Raw genomic sequence first — 9970 nt, forward strand, 5'->3', positions numbered from 1 at the left:
AAGCAGCTCAATCCAAAGCAAAACGCTTACAGCACCCGGTATTCCCAGGCGGTCTCCCATCCAAGTACTAACCGGGCCCTGCGCTGCTTAGCTTCCGAGATCAGACGAGAGCGGGCGTGCTCAGCGCGGTATGGCCGTAAGCGATTAACTCCCCACTCGGACCCAGTCCTCAAGCGCAGCTGGTGCGGCTGCAAGCAGCTCAATCCAAAGCAAAACGCTTACAGCACCCGGTATTCCCAGGCGGTCTCCCATCCAAGTACTAACCGGGCCCTGCGCTGCTTAGCTTCCGAGATCAGACGAGAGCGGGCGTGCTCAGCGCGGTATGGCCGTAAGCGATTAACTCCCCACTCGGACCCAGTCCTCAAGCGCAGCTGGTGCGGCTGCAAGCAGCTCAATCCAAAGCAAAACGCTTACAGCACCCGGTATTCCCAGGCGGTCTCCCATCCAAGTACTAACCGGGCCCTGCGCTGCTTAGCTTCCGAGATCAGACGAGAGCGGGCGTGCTCAGCGCGGTATGGCCGTAAGCGATTAACTCCCCACTCGGACCCAGTCCTCAAGCGCAGCTGGTGCGGCTGCAAGCAGCTCAATCCAAAGCAAAACGCTTACAGCACCCGGTATTCCCAGGCGGTCTCCCATCCAAGTACTAACCGGGCCCTGCGCTGCTTAGCTTCCGAGATCAGACGAGAGCGGGCGTGCTCAGCGCGGTATGGCCGTAAGCGATTAACTCCCCACTCGGACCCAGTCCTCAAGCGCAGCTGGTGCGGCTGCAAGCAGCTCAATCCAAAGCAAAACGCTTACAGCACCCGGTATTCCCAGGCGGTCTCCCATCCAAGTACTAACCGGGCCCTGCGCTGCTTAGCTTCCGAGATCAGACGAGAGCGGGCGTGCTCAGCGCGGTATGGCCGTAAGCGATTAACTCCCCACTCGGACCCAGTCCTCAAGCGCAGCTGGTGCGGCTGCAAGCAGCTCAATCCAAAGCAAAACGCTTACAGCACCCGGTATTCCCAGGCGGTCTCCCATCCAAGTACTAACCGGGCCCTGCGCTGCTTAGCTTCCGAGATCAGACGAGAGCGGGCGTGCTCAGCGCGGTATGGCCGTAAGCGATTAACTCCCCACTCGGACCCAGTCCTCAAGCGCAGCTGGTGCGGCTGCAAGCAGCTCAATCCAAAGCAAAACGCTTACAGCACCCGGTATTCCCAGGCGGTCTCCCATCCAAGTACTAACCGGGCCCTGCGCTGCTTAGCTTCCGAGATCAGACGAGAGCGGGCGTGCTCAGCGCGGTATGGCCGTAAGCGATTAACTCCCCACTCGGACCCAGTCCTCAAGCGCAGCTGGTGCGGCTGCAAGCAGCTCAATCCAAAGCAAAACGCTTACAGCACCCGGTATTCCCAGGCGGTCTCCCATCCAAGTACTAACCGGGCCCTGCGCTGCTTAGCTTCCGAGATCAGACGAGAGCGGGCGTGCTCAGCGCGGTATGGCCGTAAGCGATTAACTCCCCACTCGGACCCAGTCCTCAAGCGCAGCTGGTGCGGCTGCAAGCAGCTCAATCCAAAGCAAAACGCTTACAGCACCCGGTATTCCCAGGCGGTCTCCCATCCAAGTACTAACCGGGCCCTGCGCTGCTTAGCTTCCGAGATCAGACGAGAGCGGGCGTGCTCAGCGCGGTATGGCCGTAAGCGATTAACTCCCCACTCGGACCCAGTCCTCAAGCGCAGCTGGTGCGGCTGCAAGCAGCTCAATCCAAAGCAAAACGCTTACAGCACCCGGTATTCCCAGGCGGTCTCCCATCCAAGTACTAACCGGGCCCTGCGCTGCTTAGCTTCCGAGATCAGACGAGAGCGGGCGTGCTCAGCGCGGTATGGCCGTAAGCGATTAACTCCCCACTCGGACCCAGTCCTCAAGCGCAGCTGGTGCGGCTGCAAGCAGCTCAATCCAAAGCAAAACGCTTACAGCACCCGGTATTCCCAGGCGGTCTCCCATCCAAGTACTAACCGGGCCCTGCGCTGCTTAGCTTCCGAGATCAGACGAGAGCGGGCGTGCTCAGCGCGGTATGGCCGTAAGCGATTAACTCCCCACTCGGACCCAGTCCTCAAGCGCAGCTGGTGCGGCTGCAAGCAGCTCAATCCAAAGCAAAACGCTTACAGCACCCGGTATTCCCAGGCGGTCTCCCATCCAAGTACTAACCGGGCCCTGCGCTGCTTAGCTTCCGAGATCAGACGAGAGCGGGCGTGCTCAGCGCGGTATGGCCGTAAGCGATTAACTCCCCACTCGGACCCAGTCCTCAAGCGCAGCTGGTGCGGCTGCAAGCAGCTCAATCCAAAGCAAAACGCTTACAGCACCCGGTATTCCCAGGCGGTCTCCCATCCAAGTACTAACCGGGCCCTGCGCTGCTTAGCTTCCGAGATCAGACGAGAGCGGGCGTGCTCAGCGCGGTATGGCCGTAAGCGATTAACTCCCCACTCGGACCCAGTCCTCAAGCGCAGCTGGTGCGGCTGCAAGCAGCTCAATCCAAAGCAAAACGCTTACAGCACCCGGTATTCCCAGGCGGTCTCCCATCCAAGTACTAACCGGGCCCTGCGCTGCTTAGCTTCCGAGATCAGACGAGAGCGGGCGTGCTCAGCGCGGTATGGCCGTAAGCGATTAACTCCCCACTCGGACCCAGTCCTCAAGCGCAGCTGGTGCGGCTGCAAGCAGCTCAATCCAAAGCAAAACGCTTACAGCACCCGGTATTCCCAGGCGGTCTCCCATCCAAGTACTAACCGGGCCCTGCGCTGCTTAGCTTCCGAGATCAGACGAGAGCGGGCGTGCTCAGCGCGGTATGGCCGTAAGCGATTAACTCCCCACTCGGACCCAGTCCTCAAGCGCAGCTGGTGCGGCTGCAAGCAGCTCAATCCAAAGCAAAACGCTTACAGCACCCGGTATTCCCAGGCGGTCTCCCATCCAAGTACTAACCGGGCCCTGCGCTGCTTAGCTTCCGAGATCAGACGAGAGCGGGCGTGCTCAGCGCGGTATGGCCGTAAGCGATTAACTCCCCACTCGGACCCAGTCCTCAAGCGCAGCTGGTGCGGCTGCAAGCAGCTCAATCCAAAGCAAAACGCTTACAGCACCCGGTATTCCCAGGCGGTCTCCCATCCAAGTACTAACCGGGCCCTGCGCTGCTTAGCTTCCGAGATCAGACGAGAGCGGGCGTGCTCAGCGCGGTATGGCCGTAAGCGATTAACTCCCCACTCGGACCCAGTCCTCAAGCGCAGCTGGTGCGGCTGCAAGCAGCTCAATCCAAAGCAAAACGCTTACAGCACCCGGTATTCCCAGGCGGTCTCCCATCCAAGTACTAACCGGGCCCTGCGCTGCTTAGCTTCCGAGATCAGACGAGAGCGGGCGTGCTCAGCGCGGTATGGCCGTAAGCGATTAACTCCCCACTCGGACCCAGTCCTCAAGCGCAGCTGGTGCGGCTGCAAGCAGCTCAATCCAAAGCAAAACGCTTACAGCACCCGGTATTCCCAGGCGGTCTCCCATCCAAGTACTAACCGGGCCCTGCGCTGCTTAGCTTCCGAGATCAGACGAGAGCGGGCGTGCTCAGCGCGGTATGGCCGTAAGCGATTAACTCCCCACTCGGACCCAGTCCTCAAGCGCAGCTGGTGCGGCTGCAAGCAGCTCAATCCAAAGCAAAACGCTTACAGCACCCGGTATTCCCAGGCGGTCTCCCATCCAAGTACTAACCGGGCCCTGCGCTGCTTAGCTTCCGAGATCAGACGAGAGCGGGCGTGCTCAGCGCGGTATGGCCGTAAGCGATTAACTCCCCACTCGGACCCAGTCCTCAAGCGCAGCTGGTGCGGCTGCAAGCAGCTCAATCCAAAGCAAAACGCTTACAGCACCCGGTATTCCCAGGCGGTCTCCCATCCAAGTACTAACCGGGCCCTGAGCTGCTTAGCTTCTGAGATCAGACGAGAGCGGGCGTGCTCAGCGCGGTTGGCCGTAAGCGATTAACTCCCCACTCGGACCCAGTCCTCAAGCGCAGCTGGTGCGGCTGCAAGCAGCTCAATCCAAAGCAAAACGCTTACAGCACCCGGTATTCCCAGGCGGTCTCCCATCCAAGTACTAACCGGGCCCTGCGCTGCTTAGCTTCCGAGATCAGACGAGAGCGGGCGTGCTCAGCGCGGTATGGCCGTAAGCGATTAACTCCCCACTCGGACCCAGTCCTCAAGCGCAGCTGGTGCGGCTGCAAGCAGCTCAATCCAAAGCAAAACGCTTACAGCACCCGGTATTCCCAGGCGGTCTCCCATCCAAGTACTAACCGGGCCCTGAGCTGCTTAGCTTCTGAGATCAGACGAGAGCGGGCGTGCTCAGCGCGGTATGGCCGTAAGCGATTAACTCCCCACTCGGACCCAGTCCTCAAGCGCAGCTGGTGCGGCTGCAAGCAGCTCAATCCAAAGCAAAACGCTTACAGCACCCGGTATTCCCAGGCGGTCTCCCATCCAAGTACTAACCGGGCCCTGCGCTGCTTAGCTTCCGAGATCAGACGAGAGCGGGCGTGCTCAGCGCGGTATGGCCGTAAGCGATTAACTCCCCACTCGGACCCAGTCCTCAAGCGCAGCTGGTGCGGCTGCAAGCAGCTCAATCCAAAGCAAAACGCTTACAGCACCCGGTATTCCCAGGCGGTCTCCCATCCAAGTACTAACCGGGCCCTGCGCTGCTTAGCTTCCGAGATCAGACGAGAGCGGGCCGTGCTCAGCGCGGTATGGCCGTAAGCGATTAACTCCCCACTCGGACCCAGTCCTCAAGCGCAGCTGGTGCGGCTGCAAGCAGCTCAATCCAAAGCAAAACGCTTACAGCACCCGGTATTCCCAGGCGGTCTCCCATCCAAGTACTAACCGGGCCCTGCGCTGCTTAGCTTCCGAGATCAGACGAGAGCGGGCGTGCTCAGCGCGGTATGGCCGTAAGCGATTAACTCCCCACTCGGACCCAGTCCTCAAGCGCAGCTGGTGCGGCTGCAAGCAGCTCAATCCAAAGCAAAACGCTTACAGCACCCGGTATTCCCAGGCGGTCTCCCATCCAAGTACTAACCGGGCCCTGCGCTGCTTAGCTTCCGAGATCAGACGAGAGCGGGCGTGCTCAGCGCGGTATGGCCGTAAGCGATTAACTCCCCACTCGGACCCAGTCCTCAAGCGCAGCTGGTGCGGCTGCAAGCAGCTCAATCCAAAGCAAAACGCTTACAGCACCCGGTATTCCCAGGCGGTCTCCCATCCAAGTACTAACCGGGCCCTGCGCTGCTTAGCTTCCGAGATCAGACGAGAGCGGGCGTGCTCAGCGCGGTATGGCCGTAAGCGATTAACTCCCCACTCGGACCCAGTCCTCAAGCGCAGCTGGTGCGGCTGCAAGCAGCTCAATCCAAAGCAAAACGCTTACAGCACCCGGTATTCCCAGGCGGTCTCCCATCCAAGTACTAACCGGGCCCTGCGCTGCTTAGCTTCCGAGATCAGACGAGAGCGGGCGTGCTCAGCGCGGTATGGCCGTAAGCGATTAACTCCCCACTCGGACCCAGTCCTCAAGCGCAGCTGGTGCGGCTGCAAGCAGCTCAATCCAAAGCAAAACGCTTACAGCACCCGGTATTCCCAGGCGGTCTCCCATCCAAGTACTAACCGGGCCCTGCGCTGCTTAGCTTCCGAGATCAGACGAGAGCGGGCGTGCTCAGCGCGGTATGGCCGTAAGCGATTAACTCCCCACTCGGACCCAGTCCTCAAGCGCAGCTGGTGCGGCTGCAAGCAGCTCAATCCAAAGCAAAACGCTTACAGCACCCGGTATTCCCAGGCGGTCTCCCATCCAAGTACTAACCGGGCCCTGCGCTGCTTAGCTTCCGAGATCAGACGAGAGCGGGCGTGCTCAGCGCGGTATGGCCGTAAGCGATTAACTCCCCACTCGGACCCAGTCCTCAAGCGCAGCTGGTGCGGCTGCAAGCAGCTCAATCCAAAGCAAAACGCTTACAGCACCCGGTATTCCCAGGCGGTCTCCCATCCAAGTACTAACCGGGCCCTGCGCTGCTTAGCTTCCGAGATCAGACGAGAGCGGGCGTGCTCAGCGCGGTATGGCCGTAAGCGATTAACTCCCCACTCGGACCCAGTCCTCAAGCGCAGCTGGTGCGGCTGCAAGCAGCTCAATCCAAAGCAAAACGCTTACAGCACCCGGTATTCCCAGGCGGTCTCCCATCCAAGTACTAACCGGGCCCTGCGCTGCTTAGCTTCCGAGATCAGACGAGAGCGGGCGTGCTCAGCGCGGTATGGCCGTAAGCGATTAACTCCCCACTCGGACCCAGTCCTCAAGCGCAGCTGGTGCGGCTGCAAGCAGCTCAATCCAAAGCAAAACGCTTACAGCACCCGGTATTCCCAGGCGGTCTCCCATCCAAGTACTAACCGGGCCCTGCGCTGCTTAGCTTCCGAGATCAGACGAGAGCGGGCGTGCTCAGCGCGGTATGGCCGTAAGCGATTAACTCCCCACTCGGACCCAGTCCTCAAGCGCAGCTGGTGCGGCTGCAAGCAGCTCAATCCAAAGCAAAACGCTTACAGCACCCGGTATTCCCAGGCGGTCTCCCATCCAAGTACTAACCGGGCCCTGCGCTGCTTAGCTTCCGAGATCAGACGAGAGCGGGCGTGCTCAGCGCGGTATGGCCGTAAGCGATTAACTCCCCACTCGGACCCAGTCCTCAAGCGCAGCTGGTGCGGCTGCAAGCAGCTCAATCCAAAGCAAAACGCTTACAGCACCCGGTATTCCCAGGCGGTCTCCCATCCAAGTACTAACCGGGCCCTGCGCTGCTTAGCTTCCGAGATCAGACGAGAGCGGGCGTGCTCAGCGCGGTATGGCCGTAAGCGATTAACTCCCCACTCGGACCCAGTCCTCAAGCGCAGCTGGTGCGGCTGCAAGCAGCTCAATCCAAAGCAAAACGCTTACAGCACCCGGTATTCCCAGGCGGTCTCCCATCCAAGTACTAACCGGGCCCTGCGCTGCTTAGCTTCCGAGATCAGACGAGAGCGGGCGTGCTCAGCGCGGTATGGCCGTAAGCGATTAACTCCCCACTCGGACCCAGTCCTCAAGCGCAGCTGGTGCGGCTGCAAGCAGCTCAATCCAAAGCAAAACGCTTACAGCACCCGGTATTCCCAGGCGGTCTCCCATCCAAGTACTAACCGGGCCCTGCGCTGCTTAGCTTCCGAGATCAGACGAGAGCGGGCGTGCTCAGCGCGGTATGGCCGTAAGCGATTAACTCCCCACTCGGACCCAGTCCTCAAGCGCAGCTGGTGCGGCTGCAAGCAGCTCAATCCAAAGCAAAACGCTTACAGCACCCGGTATTCCCAGGCGGTCTCCCATCCAAGTACTAACCGGGCCCTGCGCTGCTTAGCTTCCGAGATCAGACGAGAGCGGGCGTGCTCAGCGCGGTATGGCCGTAAGCGATTAACTCCCCACTCGGACCCAGTCCTCAAGCGCAGCTGGTGCGGCTGCAAGCAGCTCAATCCAAAGCAAAACGCTTACAGCACCCGGTATTCCCAGGCGGTCTCCCATCCAAGTACTAACCGGGCCCTGCGCTGCTTAGCTTCCGAGATCAGACGAGAGCGGGCGTGCTCAGCGCGGTATGGCCGTAAGCGATTAACTCCCCACTCGGACCCAGTCCTCAAGCGCAGCTGGTGCGGCTGCAAGCAGCTCAATCCAAAGCAAAACGCTTACAGCACCCGGTATTCCCAGGCGGTCTCCCATCCAAGTACTAACCGGGCCCTGCGCTGCTTAGCTTCCGAGATCAGACGAGAGCGGGCGTGCTCAGCGCGGTATGGCCGTAAGCGATTAACTCCCCACTCGGACCCAGTCCTCAAGCGCAGCTGGTGCGGCTGCAAGCAGCTCAATCCAAAGCAAAACGCTTACAGCACCCGGTATTCCCAGGCGGTCTCCCATCCAAGTACTAACCGGGCCCTGCGCTGCTTAGCTTCCGAGATCAGACGAGAGCGGGCGTGCTCAGCGCGGTATGGCCGTAAGCGATTAACTCCCCACTCGGACCCAGTCCTCAAGCGCAGCTGGTGCGGCTGCAAGCAGCTCAATCCAAAGCAAAACGCTTACAGCACCCGGTATTCCCAGGCGGTCTCCCATCCAAGTACTAACCGGGCCCTGCGCTGCTTAGCTTCCGAGATCAGACGAGAGCGGGCGTGCTCAGCGCGGTATGGCCGTAAGCGATTAACTCCCCACTCGGACCCAGTCCTCAAGCGCAGCTGGTGCGGCTGCAAGCAGCTCAATCCAAAGCAAAACGCTTACAGCACCCGGTATTCCCAGGCGGTCTCCCATCCAAGTACTAACCGGGCCCTGCGCTGCTTAGCTTCCGAGATCAGACGAGAGCGGGCGTGCTCAGCGCGGTATGGCCGTAAGCGATTAACTCCCCACTCGGACCCAGTCCTCAAGCGCAGCTGGTGCGGCTGCAAGCAGCTCAATCCAAAGCAAAACGCTTACAGCACCCGGTATTCCCAGGCGGTCTCCCATCCAAGTACTAACCGGGCCCTGCGCTGCTTAGCTTCCGAGATCAGACGAGAGCGGGCGTGCTCAGCGCGGTATGGCCGTAAGCGATTAACTCCCCACTCGGACCCAGTCCTCAAGCGCAGCTGGTGCGGCTGCAAGCAGCTCAATCCAAAGCAAAACGCTTACAGCACCCGGTATTCCCAGGCGGTCTCCCATCCAAGTACTAACCGGGCCCTGCGCTGCTTAGCTTCCGAGATCAGACGAGAGCGGGCGTGCTCAGCGCGGTATGGCCGTAAGCGATTAACTCCCCACTCGGACCCAGTCCTCAAGCGCAGCTGGTGCGGCTGCAAGCAGCTCAATCCAAAGCAAAACGCTTACAGCACCCGGTATTCCCAGGCGGTCTCCCATCCAAGTACTAACCGGGCCCTGCGCTGCTTAGCTTCCGAGATCAGACGAGAGCGGGCGTGCTCAGCGCGGTATGGCCGTAAGCGATTAACTCCCCACTCGGACCCAGTCCTCAAGCGCAGCTGGTGCGGCTGCAAGCAGCTCAATCCAAAGCAAAACGCTTACAGCACCCGGTATTCCCAGGCGGTCTCCCATCCAAGTACTAACCGGGCCCTGCGCTGCTTAGCTTCCGAGATCAGACGAGAGCGGGCGTGCTCAGCGCGGTATGGCCGTAAGCGATTAACTCCCCACTCGGACCCAGTCCTCAAGCGCAGCTGGTGCGGCTGCAAGCAGCTCAATCCAAAGCAAAACGCTTACAGCACCCGGTATTCCCAGGCGGTCTCCCATCCAAGTACTAACCGGGCCCTGCGCTGCTTAGCTTCCGAGATCAGACGAGAGCGGGCGTGCTCAGCGCGGTATGGCCGTAAGCGATTAACTCCCCACTCGGACCCAGTCCTCAAGCGCAGCTGGTGCGGCTGCAAGCAGCTCAATCCAAAGCAAAACGCTTACAGCACCCGGTATTCCCAGGCGGTCTCCCATCCAAGTACTAACCGGGCCCTGCGCTGCTTAGCTTCCGAGATCAGACGAGAGCGGGCGTGCTCAGCGCGGTATGGCCGTAAGCGATTAACTCCCCACTCGGACCCAGTCCTCAAGCGCAGCTGGTGCGGCTGCAAGCAGCTCAATCCAAAGCAAAACGCTTACAGCACCCGGTATTCCCAGGCGGTCTCCCATCCAAGTACTAACCGGGCCCTGCGCTGCTTAGCTTCCGAGATCAGACGAGAGCGGGCGTGCTCAGCGCGGTATGGCCGTAAGCGATTAACTCCCCACTCGGACCCAGTCCTCAAGCGCAGCTGGTGCGGCTGCAAGCAGCTCAATCCAAAGCAAAACGCTTACAGCACCCGGTATTCCCAGGCGGTCTCCCATCCAAGTACTAACCGGGCCCTGCGCTGCTTAGCTTCCGAGATCAGACGAGAGCGGGCGTGCTCAGCGCGGTATGGCCGTAAGCGATTAACTCCCCACTCGGACCCAGTCCTCAAGCGCA

The 9970-nt window shown here is 60.4% G+C and overlaps 50 non-coding genes and 2 pseudogenes across 50 annotated transcripts; all 52 read right to left on the reverse strand.

Annotated features, from left to right (window-relative positions):
• Positions 1-23: 23 nt before the first annotated feature.
• Positions 24-142, reverse strand: LOC134073897 (5S ribosomal RNA). The gene has a single exon (XR_009937362.1). It is a non-coding gene; the product is annotated as a 5S ribosomal RNA (ribosomal RNA).
• A 73-nt stretch (positions 143-215) lies between these two features.
• LOC134073898 (5S ribosomal RNA) lies at positions 216-334 on the reverse strand. The gene has a single exon (XR_009937363.1). It is a non-coding gene; the product is annotated as a 5S ribosomal RNA (ribosomal RNA).
• A 73-nt stretch (positions 335-407) lies between these two features.
• LOC134073899 (5S ribosomal RNA) lies at positions 408-526 on the reverse strand. The gene has a single exon (XR_009937364.1). It is a non-coding gene; the product is annotated as a 5S ribosomal RNA (ribosomal RNA).
• Positions 527-599: 73 nt separating this feature from the next.
• On the reverse strand, positions 600-718 carry LOC134073900 (5S ribosomal RNA). The gene has a single exon (XR_009937365.1). It is a non-coding gene; the product is annotated as a 5S ribosomal RNA (ribosomal RNA).
• A 73-nt stretch (positions 719-791) lies between these two features.
• Positions 792-910, reverse strand: LOC134073901 (5S ribosomal RNA). Its single transcript, XR_009937366.1, has one exon. It is a non-coding gene; the product is annotated as a 5S ribosomal RNA (ribosomal RNA).
• Positions 911-983: 73 nt separating this feature from the next.
• Positions 984-1102, reverse strand: LOC134073903 (5S ribosomal RNA). Its single transcript, XR_009937368.1, has one exon. It is a non-coding gene; the product is annotated as a 5S ribosomal RNA (ribosomal RNA).
• A 73-nt stretch (positions 1103-1175) lies between these two features.
• LOC134073904 (5S ribosomal RNA) lies at positions 1176-1294 on the reverse strand. Its single transcript, XR_009937369.1, has one exon. It is a non-coding gene; the product is annotated as a 5S ribosomal RNA (ribosomal RNA).
• Positions 1295-1367: 73 nt separating this feature from the next.
• LOC134073906 (5S ribosomal RNA) lies at positions 1368-1486 on the reverse strand. The gene has a single exon (XR_009937371.1). It is a non-coding gene; the product is annotated as a 5S ribosomal RNA (ribosomal RNA).
• Positions 1487-1559: 73 nt separating this feature from the next.
• Positions 1560-1678, reverse strand: LOC134073907 (5S ribosomal RNA). The gene has a single exon (XR_009937372.1). It is a non-coding gene; the product is annotated as a 5S ribosomal RNA (ribosomal RNA).
• Positions 1679-1751: 73 nt separating this feature from the next.
• Positions 1752-1870, reverse strand: LOC134073908 (5S ribosomal RNA). Its single transcript, XR_009937373.1, has one exon. It is a non-coding gene; the product is annotated as a 5S ribosomal RNA (ribosomal RNA).
• A 73-nt stretch (positions 1871-1943) lies between these two features.
• Positions 1944-2062, reverse strand: LOC134073909 (5S ribosomal RNA). Its single transcript, XR_009937374.1, has one exon. It is a non-coding gene; the product is annotated as a 5S ribosomal RNA (ribosomal RNA).
• A 73-nt stretch (positions 2063-2135) lies between these two features.
• On the reverse strand, positions 2136-2254 carry LOC134073910 (5S ribosomal RNA). Its single transcript, XR_009937375.1, has one exon. It is a non-coding gene; the product is annotated as a 5S ribosomal RNA (ribosomal RNA).
• Positions 2255-2327: 73 nt separating this feature from the next.
• On the reverse strand, positions 2328-2446 carry LOC134073911 (5S ribosomal RNA). Its single transcript, XR_009937376.1, has one exon. It is a non-coding gene; the product is annotated as a 5S ribosomal RNA (ribosomal RNA).
• A 73-nt stretch (positions 2447-2519) lies between these two features.
• Positions 2520-2638, reverse strand: LOC134073912 (5S ribosomal RNA). Its single transcript, XR_009937377.1, has one exon. It is a non-coding gene; the product is annotated as a 5S ribosomal RNA (ribosomal RNA).
• Positions 2639-2711: 73 nt separating this feature from the next.
• LOC134073913 (5S ribosomal RNA) lies at positions 2712-2830 on the reverse strand. Its single transcript, XR_009937378.1, has one exon. It is a non-coding gene; the product is annotated as a 5S ribosomal RNA (ribosomal RNA).
• A 73-nt stretch (positions 2831-2903) lies between these two features.
• On the reverse strand, positions 2904-3022 carry LOC134073914 (5S ribosomal RNA). The gene has a single exon (XR_009937379.1). It is a non-coding gene; the product is annotated as a 5S ribosomal RNA (ribosomal RNA).
• Positions 3023-3095: 73 nt separating this feature from the next.
• LOC134073915 (5S ribosomal RNA) lies at positions 3096-3214 on the reverse strand. The gene has a single exon (XR_009937380.1). It is a non-coding gene; the product is annotated as a 5S ribosomal RNA (ribosomal RNA).
• Positions 3215-3287: 73 nt separating this feature from the next.
• Positions 3288-3406, reverse strand: LOC134073917 (5S ribosomal RNA). The gene has a single exon (XR_009937382.1). It is a non-coding gene; the product is annotated as a 5S ribosomal RNA (ribosomal RNA).
• A 73-nt stretch (positions 3407-3479) lies between these two features.
• Positions 3480-3598, reverse strand: LOC134073919 (5S ribosomal RNA). Its single transcript, XR_009937383.1, has one exon. It is a non-coding gene; the product is annotated as a 5S ribosomal RNA (ribosomal RNA).
• Positions 3599-3671: 73 nt separating this feature from the next.
• On the reverse strand, positions 3672-3790 carry LOC134073920 (5S ribosomal RNA). Its single transcript, XR_009937384.1, has one exon. It is a non-coding gene; the product is annotated as a 5S ribosomal RNA (ribosomal RNA).
• Positions 3791-3863: 73 nt separating this feature from the next.
• On the reverse strand, positions 3864-3981 carry LOC134074080 (5S ribosomal RNA; annotated as a pseudogene).
• Positions 3982-4054: 73 nt separating this feature from the next.
• LOC134073921 (5S ribosomal RNA) lies at positions 4055-4173 on the reverse strand. Its single transcript, XR_009937385.1, has one exon. It is a non-coding gene; the product is annotated as a 5S ribosomal RNA (ribosomal RNA).
• Positions 4174-4246: 73 nt separating this feature from the next.
• Positions 4247-4365, reverse strand: LOC134074075 (5S ribosomal RNA; annotated as a pseudogene).
• A 73-nt stretch (positions 4366-4438) lies between these two features.
• LOC134073922 (5S ribosomal RNA) lies at positions 4439-4557 on the reverse strand. Its single transcript, XR_009937386.1, has one exon. It is a non-coding gene; the product is annotated as a 5S ribosomal RNA (ribosomal RNA).
• Positions 4558-4630: 73 nt separating this feature from the next.
• LOC134074065 (5S ribosomal RNA) lies at positions 4631-4750 on the reverse strand. The gene has a single exon (XR_009937521.1). It is a non-coding gene; the product is annotated as a 5S ribosomal RNA (ribosomal RNA).
• Positions 4751-4823: 73 nt separating this feature from the next.
• On the reverse strand, positions 4824-4942 carry LOC134073923 (5S ribosomal RNA). Its single transcript, XR_009937387.1, has one exon. It is a non-coding gene; the product is annotated as a 5S ribosomal RNA (ribosomal RNA).
• A 73-nt stretch (positions 4943-5015) lies between these two features.
• LOC134073924 (5S ribosomal RNA) lies at positions 5016-5134 on the reverse strand. Its single transcript, XR_009937388.1, has one exon. It is a non-coding gene; the product is annotated as a 5S ribosomal RNA (ribosomal RNA).
• A 73-nt stretch (positions 5135-5207) lies between these two features.
• Positions 5208-5326, reverse strand: LOC134073925 (5S ribosomal RNA). The gene has a single exon (XR_009937389.1). It is a non-coding gene; the product is annotated as a 5S ribosomal RNA (ribosomal RNA).
• Positions 5327-5399: 73 nt separating this feature from the next.
• Positions 5400-5518, reverse strand: LOC134073926 (5S ribosomal RNA). Its single transcript, XR_009937390.1, has one exon. It is a non-coding gene; the product is annotated as a 5S ribosomal RNA (ribosomal RNA).
• A 73-nt stretch (positions 5519-5591) lies between these two features.
• LOC134073927 (5S ribosomal RNA) lies at positions 5592-5710 on the reverse strand. Its single transcript, XR_009937391.1, has one exon. It is a non-coding gene; the product is annotated as a 5S ribosomal RNA (ribosomal RNA).
• A 73-nt stretch (positions 5711-5783) lies between these two features.
• On the reverse strand, positions 5784-5902 carry LOC134073929 (5S ribosomal RNA). The gene has a single exon (XR_009937393.1). It is a non-coding gene; the product is annotated as a 5S ribosomal RNA (ribosomal RNA).
• Positions 5903-5975: 73 nt separating this feature from the next.
• LOC134073930 (5S ribosomal RNA) lies at positions 5976-6094 on the reverse strand. The gene has a single exon (XR_009937394.1). It is a non-coding gene; the product is annotated as a 5S ribosomal RNA (ribosomal RNA).
• A 73-nt stretch (positions 6095-6167) lies between these two features.
• Positions 6168-6286, reverse strand: LOC134073931 (5S ribosomal RNA). The gene has a single exon (XR_009937395.1). It is a non-coding gene; the product is annotated as a 5S ribosomal RNA (ribosomal RNA).
• Positions 6287-6359: 73 nt separating this feature from the next.
• Positions 6360-6478, reverse strand: LOC134073932 (5S ribosomal RNA). The gene has a single exon (XR_009937396.1). It is a non-coding gene; the product is annotated as a 5S ribosomal RNA (ribosomal RNA).
• A 73-nt stretch (positions 6479-6551) lies between these two features.
• LOC134073933 (5S ribosomal RNA) lies at positions 6552-6670 on the reverse strand. The gene has a single exon (XR_009937397.1). It is a non-coding gene; the product is annotated as a 5S ribosomal RNA (ribosomal RNA).
• A 73-nt stretch (positions 6671-6743) lies between these two features.
• Positions 6744-6862, reverse strand: LOC134073935 (5S ribosomal RNA). The gene has a single exon (XR_009937399.1). It is a non-coding gene; the product is annotated as a 5S ribosomal RNA (ribosomal RNA).
• A 73-nt stretch (positions 6863-6935) lies between these two features.
• Positions 6936-7054, reverse strand: LOC134073936 (5S ribosomal RNA). Its single transcript, XR_009937400.1, has one exon. It is a non-coding gene; the product is annotated as a 5S ribosomal RNA (ribosomal RNA).
• A 73-nt stretch (positions 7055-7127) lies between these two features.
• On the reverse strand, positions 7128-7246 carry LOC134073937 (5S ribosomal RNA). The gene has a single exon (XR_009937401.1). It is a non-coding gene; the product is annotated as a 5S ribosomal RNA (ribosomal RNA).
• Positions 7247-7319: 73 nt separating this feature from the next.
• LOC134073938 (5S ribosomal RNA) lies at positions 7320-7438 on the reverse strand. Its single transcript, XR_009937402.1, has one exon. It is a non-coding gene; the product is annotated as a 5S ribosomal RNA (ribosomal RNA).
• A 73-nt stretch (positions 7439-7511) lies between these two features.
• Positions 7512-7630, reverse strand: LOC134073939 (5S ribosomal RNA). Its single transcript, XR_009937403.1, has one exon. It is a non-coding gene; the product is annotated as a 5S ribosomal RNA (ribosomal RNA).
• A 73-nt stretch (positions 7631-7703) lies between these two features.
• LOC134073941 (5S ribosomal RNA) lies at positions 7704-7822 on the reverse strand. Its single transcript, XR_009937405.1, has one exon. It is a non-coding gene; the product is annotated as a 5S ribosomal RNA (ribosomal RNA).
• A 73-nt stretch (positions 7823-7895) lies between these two features.
• On the reverse strand, positions 7896-8014 carry LOC134073942 (5S ribosomal RNA). Its single transcript, XR_009937406.1, has one exon. It is a non-coding gene; the product is annotated as a 5S ribosomal RNA (ribosomal RNA).
• A 73-nt stretch (positions 8015-8087) lies between these two features.
• On the reverse strand, positions 8088-8206 carry LOC134073943 (5S ribosomal RNA). The gene has a single exon (XR_009937407.1). It is a non-coding gene; the product is annotated as a 5S ribosomal RNA (ribosomal RNA).
• Positions 8207-8279: 73 nt separating this feature from the next.
• On the reverse strand, positions 8280-8398 carry LOC134073944 (5S ribosomal RNA). The gene has a single exon (XR_009937408.1). It is a non-coding gene; the product is annotated as a 5S ribosomal RNA (ribosomal RNA).
• Positions 8399-8471: 73 nt separating this feature from the next.
• Positions 8472-8590, reverse strand: LOC134073945 (5S ribosomal RNA). The gene has a single exon (XR_009937409.1). It is a non-coding gene; the product is annotated as a 5S ribosomal RNA (ribosomal RNA).
• A 73-nt stretch (positions 8591-8663) lies between these two features.
• Positions 8664-8782, reverse strand: LOC134073946 (5S ribosomal RNA). Its single transcript, XR_009937410.1, has one exon. It is a non-coding gene; the product is annotated as a 5S ribosomal RNA (ribosomal RNA).
• Positions 8783-8855: 73 nt separating this feature from the next.
• Positions 8856-8974, reverse strand: LOC134073947 (5S ribosomal RNA). Its single transcript, XR_009937411.1, has one exon. It is a non-coding gene; the product is annotated as a 5S ribosomal RNA (ribosomal RNA).
• A 73-nt stretch (positions 8975-9047) lies between these two features.
• LOC134073948 (5S ribosomal RNA) lies at positions 9048-9166 on the reverse strand. Its single transcript, XR_009937412.1, has one exon. It is a non-coding gene; the product is annotated as a 5S ribosomal RNA (ribosomal RNA).
• A 73-nt stretch (positions 9167-9239) lies between these two features.
• LOC134073949 (5S ribosomal RNA) lies at positions 9240-9358 on the reverse strand. Its single transcript, XR_009937413.1, has one exon. It is a non-coding gene; the product is annotated as a 5S ribosomal RNA (ribosomal RNA).
• A 73-nt stretch (positions 9359-9431) lies between these two features.
• LOC134073950 (5S ribosomal RNA) lies at positions 9432-9550 on the reverse strand. Its single transcript, XR_009937414.1, has one exon. It is a non-coding gene; the product is annotated as a 5S ribosomal RNA (ribosomal RNA).
• A 73-nt stretch (positions 9551-9623) lies between these two features.
• Positions 9624-9742, reverse strand: LOC134073952 (5S ribosomal RNA). Its single transcript, XR_009937416.1, has one exon. It is a non-coding gene; the product is annotated as a 5S ribosomal RNA (ribosomal RNA).
• A 73-nt stretch (positions 9743-9815) lies between these two features.
• On the reverse strand, positions 9816-9934 carry LOC134073953 (5S ribosomal RNA). Its single transcript, XR_009937417.1, has one exon. It is a non-coding gene; the product is annotated as a 5S ribosomal RNA (ribosomal RNA).
• Positions 9935-9970: the final 36 nt, after the last annotated feature.

The sequence above is a fragment of the Sardina pilchardus genome, unplaced genomic scaffold, assembly GCF_963854185.1.
Source record: "Sardina pilchardus unplaced genomic scaffold, fSarPil1.1 HAP1_SCAFFOLD_180, whole genome shotgun sequence".
NCBI lineage: Eukaryota > Metazoa > Chordata > Actinopteri > Clupeiformes > Clupeidae > Sardina > Sardina pilchardus.